The following is a 12,823-nucleotide window of genomic DNA, read 5'->3' as shown; positions in this document are numbered from 1 at the left end:
TAATCATTTTCCCACAACTTGCCCCAGGTGCAATTTCAAAACAGACCTTGTTCTCAACTTTCCCATCTAAGAATAGACAATGGAGTCCACTCCTGTTAACAATAACAGTAATGCCAGCTAACATTATTGTGTGTTTATTGCACTCATTTCCTATCAGGTATATATTACAGGCTCAAGCTAAATATTTAAGAGGCACCTCAGACCTAACCAGATTTATCAGAAAATCAGCCACCAGATAACTAACAAAACTAATTTTCTAAGATGTATTCCTTCAAAGGATTTCTAAATTATTGCACAGCAACACTTTATAAGGCATAAAGTCACTAAAAGGTAACTATGAAAACTATGTTAAAACATAAGAGAATATGCAGCATAAAGTTAAGATTTAAAAAGTTAAGATAAAAAAAAGGGGGGGGGAATATAAAGCTGCCAGAATGCAATATATGAGAAAAGGAATGGCTTTTAAAAAGGGAGTTTACTATGTTACAAGTTTACATGTAGGTCAGTTCTAAGGCCAGAAAAATGTCCAAACTAAGGCATCCAGAGAAGGACACCTTGACTCAAGAAAGGCTCATGGGTCCAGAACACCTCTGTCAGCTGGGAAGGCATTTGACAATGTCTGCTAGCTTTCTCTCTCAGCTTCTCATTTCAAAGGACTTCACTAGGGGTGTTTTCCTTCTGCCTCTCCAAAGATCTCTGGCTGTGTGGGCTCTGTCAGCTCTTTTCAAAATGATTCCCTCTTAAAGGACTTCAGTAAGTGACCACCACCTTGAATGGTGGAGACATCTCTCCATGGAAACCACCTAATCAACAAATGGATGGGTCACATCTCCATGGAAACAACTCAGTAAAAAAGATTCCACCCTGCAGCCCCTTGGAGGGCAGCATGGAGGTCCCACAGGAGACCAGGGATGGGGTTGCCATATCATCCTGCAACCCCATTGCTCAGTATATACCTGGAGGAACTGAGTGTTGGGACATGAATAGACATTTGTGTACTGGTGTTTATGGGGGCAGTGTTTGCGATTAACAATGAATGGAGGTGGCATAAAGGTACAACGACTGAAGGAAGGAAGGGGGAACTGTGGTGTATACATACAACAGACTACTGAGCGGTTGCGAGAAGGAATAAAGTTGTGAGACATGCAACTGGTGAATGAAACTTAAGGACTGTGTGTTGAATGAAATGTCAGAAACAAAATGACAAATATTATTATGCCTCACTCATGTGGACTAACTATAATATAAAAACTCTATGAATTGAAGTCGAGAACATGGATTATCAGGTAGGGGCCTATTGTAAAGGGTCCTAGATAGTAAACTCTTACAGCAGTCACATATTCAGGAAGTGTAATTGTTACTTCTAAATTCTGAGATACTGAACTGTTTATATATAACCTGATCATTCCCAGAAACTTCAGGTATTTATGTGACACCTGAGATTCAGAGTTAGAGCTCTGAAGCTATGAAAGTCAGCAGAACCCAACACAGCACCTGTTAAAAAAGTTGAAGAAGTGACCAGACTTTGACTAGAGATATGAATGAAGCTGATCTGGATCAGACTAAGGTAAATCAGAATACACGGATAAAGGATGGTATCATCCATATTTCAAAACTTCAACTTCTGTGTGAGATAAAAGGAAGAGATGTTTATTTGGTGCAAAATTTATATTTTGGGTAGTGTATTTCCTAATTTAACTTGTGTGATCAGTTTAGTTGAACACCATAAGTGCATGTAATCTTAAACAGGGCTTGAGACCTTGTTAGTTTGTCCAGATTAGTGTAATGCCCCAAAATATCCCAGAGTAATTTGGACTGTGAATAAAAAAGTATTTGCAAAGTCCCCTTGGGGGACTGGGGGGAAAGGAAGAAATATTCAACTTCCCCATTTGGAAAATTTCAAATAGTCTTGCAAGCAGTGGGGACAACCAAATCAGCAGGCCAAGCCCTTGATCTTGGGGTTCATCCCTATGAAACTTATTCCTGCAAAGGACAAGCAAAGCCTACTTATAATTATGCTTATGAGTCATCCCCAGAGAACCTCTTTTGTTACTCAGATATGGCCTTTCTCTCTAAGCCAACTTAAGTGAACTCACTGCCCTCCCCACTACATGGGACATGACTGCCAGGGGTGTAAATCTCCCTGGCAACATTAGACAGAAATCCCGGGATAAGCAGGGACCCAGCATCATGAGATTGAGAGACCCTTCTTGACCAAAAGGGAGAAGAAAAAAATGAGACAAAGTAAAGTTTCAGTGGCTGAGAGATTTCAAACAGAATCAAGAGGTTATCCTGAAGGTTATTCTTATGCATTATCTAGATATCCCTTTTTAGTTTATGGTATATTGGAATAAATAATATGGCTTTTACAATATGACTGTGTGATTGTGAAAAAGTTGTGTCTGATGCTCCTTTTATCCAGGATATGGACAAGATAAGTAAAAAAAAATATGGATAATATAAACAAACAATAGGGGGAAAGAGGTAAAATAAATTACAGAAATACATTGGGCAATGAGAGGGAAGGGTAAGGGGTATGGGATGTATGAGTTTTTTCTTTTTATTTCTCTTTCTGGAGTGATGCAGATACTCTAAAAATGATCATGCTGATGAATACATAACTATGTGATGGTATTTGTACACTATATATGGAATGTATGTGTGTGAAGATTTGTCAACAAAAATATTCCAAAAAAAAAAAAAAAGACCCCACCCATACCTGGGTGACACTTAAGACTCAGAGTAGAGTTTTTCAGGTCTGAAAGTCAACATTGACACATAAAACAACTGTTAAAGCAATTGAAAAAAAGATCAGGCTTCAATTAGAGATAGGAACAAAGCTGATCAGGTCAGGATTAGGGTAAAATACAGGGGTAAGGAGGACATTATCTAAATTTTAGAACTTCACCTACTTTATGAGACCAAACAAAGAGAGGTTTATTTTGTCCCAAACCTAAATTTTCCATAGCACATAATCTAACTCAACCTATCTGTATAGCTCATTTAAACAACCCAAACACACGGAGCCCAGAATGAGAGTGGGGGCTTGTAGTTCTATATAGCTTAATGTAATGCCCAGATACATCCCAGAGAATGTTAAGTAGATAATTTTAAAGTATTGGCAAAGCTCCTTAAGGATAGGAGAAGAGATATGGAGCTATTAAACTTTACTACCGGAGAAACCTCTGATACTGTCTCAAACATTAGGGACTCCCAAGTCAATAGGACAAGCCCTTGATCTTGAGGCTTGCTCTTGTGAAGCTTATTTATGTAGCAGAGAAACTAAGCTTACCCCTTATCCCTAAGAGTTACTTCCAGAGAATCTCTTTTGTTGCTCAGATATGGCCTCTCTCTCTCTCTAAGCCCAATTCTGCAAGTAAAATCATTAACCTCCCCCTTCAAGAGACATGACATCCAGGGTGAAAGTCTCCCTGGCTGCATGGGATATGACTCCCAGGGATGAGCCTGGCCATGGCACCACAGGATCAACATGCCTTCCTGACCAAAAGGGGGGAAAAGAATTGTAACAAATGAGGTATTGGTGGCTGAGAGAGTTCAAATCAAGTTGAGAGGCTACTCTGGAGGCTACTCTTATGCAAGATTCAGCTAGGTATTGCTATTTATCATGGTTTGCCAAGACCCAACCAAAACCATTCCTGCCAATCCTAAAGCACAGCTAGGGTTCTATCTGAGCTTCTACAAAGGTTCCATGCAATTTGATTACTTTCCAGAAACCAAAACCTCCAAGCAGGTTCCTAGGCAGATAAGTTCTGATACCCAGAGAAGCCAGCCTCTCCATAACATCAACTAGTTCCATCCCCTATCCCATATTATGGACAGCCTTTTCCAAATGAAAAAGTTAGAATGGGCATAGCCTAAATACTCTTAAAGATTGGGAGAAAGATCAAAGAAGAAGGTGGAGTTATAACAGTAAAGATAGGATTTAACAAATGAGTATGACTATTAAATCATTATATTGACATTTCTGTTAGTCTCCAGTGTCTTGAAGCATCTAGAAGGAAAAACCTAAAATTTTGGAACTGTAACCCATATCAAACTCTGAAATTGTTCTAAAACTAATTGTTGCGATGTGCTTTGAAATTTATTGCTTCTTGGTGTATATGTTATTTTTCACAATTAGAAAAAAAGATACTACCCAACAATATTGAATAAGGATTTAAAAACATGGCTTTTCTAGGGCATAGTATATAAATGCATTACAGTTATGTAAAAACATGTGCATGTGGAGGATAATATGTAAATAATATGTAAATTTTAAGATGGTTGTATTAGAAGGGTGGGATTATAAGTGATAATTTCACCTTTTCTCAAAATATTTTTCAATCTTATTGCTAACCTATGTATTATTTTAATGTATAGTATTTAACCTATAACCTCATGTAATTGGACCTAGGAAGTGTTGCTAAATGAAACCAGTGAAGGATTCGAACCTTTTGAAGAACTGCCAAAATCTAAGTTCAACTTTGGAGGCAGATCTGGAAGCAGTGTAGCATAATTGGTTTTCCAACATATGTGAGAATTTCCTCAGACAAATTCAGTTAGGTTTTTAAGAAGCTACACATCAAAGTAAACCTGACAGGAAAATGCAAGTGCAAATCATTGCTGACTGTATTAGCTAGGGTTCTCTAGAAAAACAGATAGCAGGTGATATCTATAAATATAAAATTTATAAAAGTGTCTCACACAACCATGGGGATGTAAGAGTCCAAGATCCGTAGGGCAAGCCACAAGCTGGCAGCTCCAGTGAAGGTCCTCAATGAGCTCTCAGGAGAGGCTGGCTGGCTGAAGCAGGAAGAGTGATTGTCTCCTCTGAATCCTCCTTAAAAGCCTTCCAGTGATTAGAATAAGTATCACTCATTGCAGAAGACATTCCCCTTAGCTTCAATCAGCTGTGGATGCAGCCAATGTGGTTATGATTTAAGTTCATGAAATGTCCTCATAGCAACAGACAGGCCAGTGCTTGCCTGACCAGACAACCAGGCTCCACCACCTGGTCACGCTGACACATGAACCTGACCATGACACTTAGTAAGTACGCAGGATGCACGTTGAATAGAACGCAGGATGCACGTTGAATAGATGTAATGGGATGATAAAAATAATCATAAGAATGTAAGTGCTTGGGTTATAAGGGTCAACTAAGAATAATTTTTATTTTTTTACATAATTGAAATGTAAACATTTTTCTTTTTATTTAAAAACTTTTCCTGTAATTTCTGAACAATTAGACTTTCCAGCAGTAAATGCATTTGCAGAAAATAAATTTATTTAAGATATTGGTTCAGCTGTGTCAGAGGACCAAACATATTGATAAATTAAACAAGATTGCAGTTTATTTCTCTCTCAAATTACAGTCCATATATAAGTCATGCAAAGCTAATATGGTATAATCTATCTCAATAAAACTGCATTAAAAAAAAAGCTAATATGGTAGTTCCACTGCGTCAGAAACTCAAGTTCCTTCTGTTTTGTTCTGTCATCCCTTCTTCCAAACGGTCCTAGATGGCTCACCACCATGTCTGTAGTCAAGCCAGAAGAAAGAAAGAAAAGGCAAGTGACAGGCAGCACATTCCATACTAAGAAAACAGATGGAAAATTGCACCCATCACAGAGTTCAAGGTAATGGTGTTACACAAATTATCCCAACTGGGACCATAACAATTAAGTAATAGTTTTAAAATTAATTATTCCACTTGCTTGCAGTTTGAGGCATGTACATATCCAATGAATTCAAGGGTATATCCCAGAGTGAATCTGTGGGTGTGGAGGAGAATAAAAGCACAAAAAGGAGACCTTGTACTAAATTCAATTTCTGAGTTTTCAACAAATTCAGCATTAAGTAAATGTTCAATAATAGCTCTTTATGTCTGCCTTATACAAAAGCCCATAATAAAAGTAGTTTAAGCATGTACAAAGTCAAATTAACACAAATGTGAAAGATATTATTCTTGCTAAATTATTAGTAATCATTACCTTAAAAACTACAATTCCTACTGAGGTGTAAGGGGATGTTGAAGGGTTGTTAGTGTGTCTGGCACATTAATATTGCTAATGATTCTTATGCTAAAGCATATAATACAATTAATTATATATTATATGACTTACTGGCATGGCACATAGGAGGCTACTTCAAAGTTTTTTATACATTATTGCTTCTGAAGCTGTATAAAACTTTAGTTTTCATAAAATCATTGATTTAAACAATATTTTGTTGAAAGAAAACTATTACGCCGGCCATCCAGATAGGGGCATGAGAAGCTTCAGGGTTCCATCCCCCCACAGCAAGAACTGACAGGAACATCTCTCTCAAAGCTCCAGAAAACAGTTAAAGTATCGCAGTAACAGGGTGAGTGCTGAAACAAGGAAAAGGCTACTTAAAAGCAGGAGGATCCCATAGTGCCTTGGCCAGCCCCTACCCCACCCCTCACTAGCTCATGCTCCCACAGGGCAGATTCCTGGTTCAGAGTGAGCAGAGTAACCCTCATACACATACTATGGGCATTTATGTTTGGCTAAATCTATCTGGTGGTTGCCTGAGAGTAGAAGGTGGCTTACAGAGTCAAGTGGTTGCCTTGGGCTGCTGACTCTAGGACATATAGTACAGGACTTGAGACCATGAGGAAAATGTTTTCCAGGGAAGATGGGACATTCCTTTAGGGAGGCCACCTACACTTTGGTCTGGAGCTATTCTCTAAACTCATGGCACAGATAAGTCCTGAAGGAGAACATTCCTACAGGTCACTATGTAAAGACTGGGGAAGGTCTTCATCTTCTTCATCTTCATAAAACTAGCCTGATACAAGATTAAGGTACAGATGCCTCAGAGTATAAATTCCAGCAATTCATCTAATCATCACCATTATTATTTCATCATAGAGACCTCTTCAAAATCAATTCATTTTAAATCATAGTGCTAGGAAATGGGTAATTCAAATCCAGATCTTCTAACTCTAGAGAACATGCTCTCTTAGAGCCCTCTGCCTGGTACTAAAACTACTGTCTTTAACTCTGTCTCCACACCTAAACTGCAAGCTTCTTGAAATACAGAGCTGTATTTTTGTAGGTCTATACCCCCACAGGGTCTAACACTGTGTTTTGTGCATGACAGCTGCTCAGATTCTTTAATAATAAACAGAGAAGAGGATGTGAAGTTTGAAAATTCTATAGAGTATAATTTTCTTACACCACTCCTTTTTCCTACCATTCAGCTCTCCAATTCATTGGAACAGATAGCAAAAACTATATATAATCAATAAAAAAGAAGCTGTAGCTATCACAAAGCTCTGATCCCCACGTTAACTGAAGTGTTCAGAGAAGCGAGGCTGTGAAAGAACCAGCACTTGAGAGGCAGCTAGAAATATGACAGCAGTTCAAGTTAATTTCCACACAATTGGTGACAGTTTTGCCTAAGCTGCAAACATCCTGACTCTGCAAGCATTACTACCATAATATTTACTGAGCAATAACAATTGCTAGATGCAATTCAGAATGTTGAATTGGTCATCTTTACCCAGGAGACTTGTAATTTAAATTCTACAGGCCCACAGAAACATAAGGAGAAGGCAATAGCCTTCTCTCCCTCATCTCCCACTCCCTACGTGTATTCTATAAGCAATGCAACATCCTTCCCGTGAGTCAAAGCGCCTTGGATACTGAATTAGACACTCAGAGAAGATGCATCAACTCACTCAGGCTGGCATGATAGCATTTAGTATGCTGGAGTAATGACTTGCTATAAAGAATATAGTGTCCCAAGAAGTTAGTATAGCTTATAAATGTGATTAGCACTCTAACTAATACGATTTACAATCTGAGATCAAAGATTTAGCCAAGGTTGGCCATAGAAAAAAATTGTAAAGCAGGTGGAAATATAAATTTCACCTGTCCTAATAGCACCACCTTCTGCTCTCCCCTGTGTCCCTTTTATTCTACTAGGCTCCATCCCATTTCTGGTCTCTATTAATATCTGCTAAACATTTAACTGGCACTGGGCCAATTAATGCATTACATTTTAAAATTCAGTTTTATTTTTATCTGAGTAATATATGCACACCATTTAAAAAGTAACATGACAAAAAGCAGTCCCCTAGGCCCACACCTCCCCAAGCCCCTTTCCTGCTTCTTTGTGGTAACCACTTTCAATTATTTTAACTACTTCTTTTCATTTAGATCCACATTTTTAAATAATGTGCGTATACTACTATTTTTTATTGTAAACATTATTTATTGAGGAAGAAGAGGATTAGCTCTCTTAGCACATCTCTAGCCCTCCTCCCCCCAAAACACATGTATTTTTCCTCCATCTTACCAAAATAATTATAATATACTTTTGGATTAAATCCATAGGCAAATTTTATTAATTACACATCTATAAACATTACCTACAGTTCGGTCATACAGTATAATTATATTTCTTTTTCTTGTGTGAGTTTTTTTCCCAAAAGTTTATACTTGCTTCTATATTTTGGTTGCTTGATTTCCTATATACCTATCATCATTCTCAAACTCTCCATCACAACTGACAACTCCTCTCAAAGTAGTCAAACACTTCATGTAATCTGTCTTCTTAATTTGTTTCTTGGAGGCTTTCCTTTGGAGTCCTCTATCTGCCCATTATAATCTGAGCTAATTGTTTTCTAGGCTGCTGGATACCTATCACTTTTCAAAAGGAAAAAGGATTTCCTTTTGCCATCATCCTAGAAATTCCCTTTAACCTTTCCTTCGTGGGATCCCTTATCTTTTTTATTCCATGCCTCCCTCATTCTTATTTCATTTCTTCATTTTAATGGAGCATATCTTCCCATATTTCCTTGAAAAAAGGGTGCAGAGGCAATAACTCTGATGAGACCTTGTATTATCTGAAAACACATTTACCCTCTAGTTTAGCTAGGTATAGAATTTTAGTTGGGCAAGTATTTTCTCTGAGAATTTTCATAGCATTTCTCCATTGCTTTCTAGTTTTAGTATTTAATAGATGAGGAAACTGAGTCAGTGTAGTAAGTGGCAGAACCAACCTCTATTTACTAAAGTATGAAGAGCTAAATGAAAACATACCTACCAGTATTTCAATTCAATAAGTTCTCATTTGTAGATCTAAAGCTTGAGTCAAAGGAGTGAAGTTATGTATCAATGATACATACTTATAACACATAGTTAACTATATATAACACAGCTTAATTGCTCTTCTGTTTCTACCCTGTGTCAGGCTGATAGCATGCCTTAAAGTTTCTCGGGACTCCAGAAATTTGGTACTGGGAGACGATTCTCCAAGGGTCTCACATTTCTGCACATCCTACAAGCAGAAGCACTAACTGAGTTTGTCTGTTCTTGGCTGTCTTTTTAAGGCTGTTGTATAGTAAACAGTCATGGAAGATACAGATAGAGTCTTGCTCTGGAGCAAAGGGCAGGTTTGCTTTCAGTCCTAGAAGAGGGAGACAGTGTCTCCTTCCAGAACAAAGGGCAGATAAGCTTACTCCCCACTATAAACAATTTGGGTTCCTTAAACTCAGGATTACTCATCTACAATACTCCCCACTACATGTGCAGGTATCATTTGATCATCTTCACATTGCCCAGTGGAAGTGAGGCTCAGGGAACTGGCATGAATGCTGATGTTCTGGCTATTGCTAACGTTGTGCGTAATAAACTAACCTTTGTCTCTGACCCAGGAGTCTCATGTCTTCTGTCAGCATACGACATTGCCAAGCAACCAGAATAAGCTGTCAGACCCTTCAGTTTCTGAAAGAAGGTAGATCCTCAGATATATAGGGGGAAAAAACATTTCTAGAGGGTGTATGGATTAAAAAGAATGTCCTAAAAATTTTTGCTCAAGAAGACAGAATCCATACCCAACAAGTCTGGTGTCTAGAAATTTAAAATACTTGAAATATGGTTTCAACAAGTTAAATATTTTTGTAGTGAACCTAGACTGCATATATGTTTCTTATTGGTATTCAATATTTCTATGATTAAGCATTCTATTTATTTTTTAGAGCACTTCACAACACTTTTATCCCCTATAACCATGGTAGCAAGAGAGCTAGTAGGAAGTGATAGCAAGAAGAAGGATTCCTTTCAATTAACTAAAGCCTTCAAAGGCTATTTCAATTATTCTTGTAGATGCAAAACACAATAAAATATTTTAAATGTCTTAGAAATCCTTAACTTAAACCATACTACCAGAAAATGCCTTTTGAATACATGGTCTATGATTCATTCCTGCTTTCAGCATCATTGGCAACATCATTGAATGCATTAAAAGTTCTGAACTCTAATCTTATAAAGTGTTTTGTGCTTAGTATTGCTGCAAGCTAATCATCAATGCCATGCTTTAAATATACACAATGAAACATAAAATCAAGAAGTAGACACCTGTTTGCCATCACACAACATCTGATTATTCTGACCCAACAAGGAACAGTTCAGAGCCTAGTGTATTTAAGAATAAGTCTCTGAACACCTAATTCCAAAAAATTCATTTATTGTGCTGACTGTCACCTGCCAAGGTCATCCTGATGCAGAGGTCACCAAAGGAAACTATAGGAAGATTCAGAATGGATCAAAAGAGCTCCATGACAAATTTATACCAAAGCTGTGGTAAAGAGGAAAGAAGACAGACTGTGGATTCAGGGAAATTCTATTCAAATTCTGGCTGCGCAATACCCAGTCATGAAGATTTCACCATATCATTTACCTCGTCTGAGCCCAAATTCCTTGTCTGAAAATTGGCTGTAATAATCCATAACAAGACTTGTTTGAGGATCACAAGACAATGTTATGTGCAAAACATTTAGCACATAAAAACTCCTACTAAATATTTGTTGAACCCAAACTGAAGAGTAGTCCTGGAGCAGTATTAGGGCTTCCAGATTGAAATGATACAGAATAATTAAATATCATTAAAAAACTGACGTCTCTACTTAAAATGAGAGACCATTATTTACTTAAGTTAGACAAAGTGCTTAACACCTCTGATTTAGTTTGCTAAAGCTGCCAGAATGCAACACAACAGAGAAGGATCAGCTTTTAATAAGGGAATTTGTTTAGTTACAAATTTATAGCTCTTCAGAAGAAAGGCAGCTGGCTTTCTTCTGGCTTTCTGTCACATGGGAAGGCACACGGTGGACATCTGCTGGCTTTTCTCCTGTCTTCTGGGTTCAGACAGCTTTCCCAGGGGGTGATTCCTTTCTGCATCTACAAACGTCTGGGTCTAAGCTCCGAGTGCTTAGTTGAGGTATGCAGAGCTGCTGAGTTCTCTTCTGACCTCTCTCTTAAAAGCGTCCAGCTAATTAAATTAAATGTCACTCATTGCAGGAGACACTCCCCTTAGCCAACTGCAAATGTAATCAGCCATAGATGAATTTTACCTGCTAATAATTTAAATGCACAGCGACAGAACAATGGGGCATCATTACCTGGCCAAGTTGACACCTGAACCTAACTATCACAGCCTCCAATAAACAAGCACCAGCCAGTTCTAAACAAAACAAGAAACTCTAAGCTTAGTTTGAGTTAGCCTCTTTTCTGAGATCATTAAATCAAGAAGAAAGTGGAAAAGTAAATGTGACATTTGCTAATAGAGTGCCTTGACTACCAAGTAAGGAATTTTGGCTTTATTCAGTAGGCAGTGAGGAGCCAGTTAATGTTTCTAAGCTAGGGAATGATATAAATCTTTGCTTAAGGAAATTTATTCTGAGAGCCATGAATAAAATGATTTGGTAGTGGGCAAAAAGTAATGTAAGAAAGATTAGTTAGGAGGAAGCTTAAATATTTCCAGACCATAGGCATCAGACATTCAAGGAATGATGGTAGTATTGATAGACCTGATTTTAAAAAATCTCTTAACTGATTGTAAACTGCTCATGGAAAACGCGTAAGCAGTTTGGCCCTTCAGATGATATTGTACTTATATATCACCACCCGTTACTACTTGGCAAAATATTTCCTTCAGGTAGTTAAATTGATTTTTTTATATATTATTTTTAATAATATGGATATGAAGATGCATTTTGGTCCAAAACAGATACTTCTAAGTAAATTTATTTATTTATTCTAACACAAACTCTTTAGTTTTGAGGGAGGAAGACAGAAAAATTACCTTGAAAGGACAAAATACAAATTTAATAATTTAAAACATAGTCAAAATGTTGTCTTAAGCTTTTAATTTATAAAATTACTAACAATATTTGTTATGTTTTTATAATAGGGGATGTTTGTTGACACTGAGTATTTGATTACAGGTCTGCATGAATGTACACCAGTTGCAGGGAATTGTGGCTAGCATTTCAGGTTATGCAGTATAGAAGAAAACATCTTATTATTTGTGTTCCATTTATGACTGGAAACTCATATTCTCAAATATTGCCATGGTTTTCAGCAAGAAAATCATTTAACTTTGCCATCTCAAGGGCTATTAAAAATATTGGCTGGACATTACTAGGTTCATGTACTTATTTACCTCTTTCATTTTTCTCTTTGCTGACCACAGGAAATTACAAACAATTATGTGCAACCATGCCATCATTGTAGATTTATGAGAGAAATAAATGGCTCCTTTGATAGATTTAAGAAGGCAGAAGCCTTAAGTAGATGCTTTCCTCAAAAGGTAATTCCATTTCCCACTCTCCAAACTGATCTCTTTCAAACTCCCTCCTCCTCTGACACCACTAATCCCAATGTAGAAAAACAGAATTTTTTAAAAAAGGTTCATGTAAACCAATCACTACTATATTCAATTCTTAAAACAAATTCAAACTTATATTTAAAAACAAATAAGTCTCATGGAAACCATCAGTTCCCTAAT

The 12,823-nt window shown here is 37.3% G+C and overlaps 1 long non-coding RNA gene across 1 annotated transcript; it reads left to right on the top strand.

The window, feature by feature from the left end:
- The first annotated feature begins 868 nt into the window (after window positions 1–868).
- On the top strand, window positions 869–12,575 carry LOC143650422 (uncharacterized). Its single transcript, XR_013159551.1, has 4 exons — window positions 869–1,053; window positions 1,413–1,567; window positions 5,524–5,640; window positions 12,509–12,575. It is a non-coding gene; the product is annotated as an uncharacterized LOC143650422 (long non-coding RNA).
- The last annotated feature ends 248 nt before the right edge of the window (window positions 12,576–12,823 follow it).

The sequence above is a fragment of the Tamandua tetradactyla genome, chromosome 1, assembly GCF_023851605.1.
Source record: "Tamandua tetradactyla isolate mTamTet1 chromosome 1, mTamTet1.pri, whole genome shotgun sequence".
NCBI classification, from domain to species: domain Eukaryota; kingdom Metazoa; phylum Chordata; class Mammalia; order Pilosa; family Myrmecophagidae; genus Tamandua; species Tamandua tetradactyla.
Note: the sequence above shows the minus strand (reverse complement) of the source record. Positions and strands in the feature narration are given on the sequence as shown.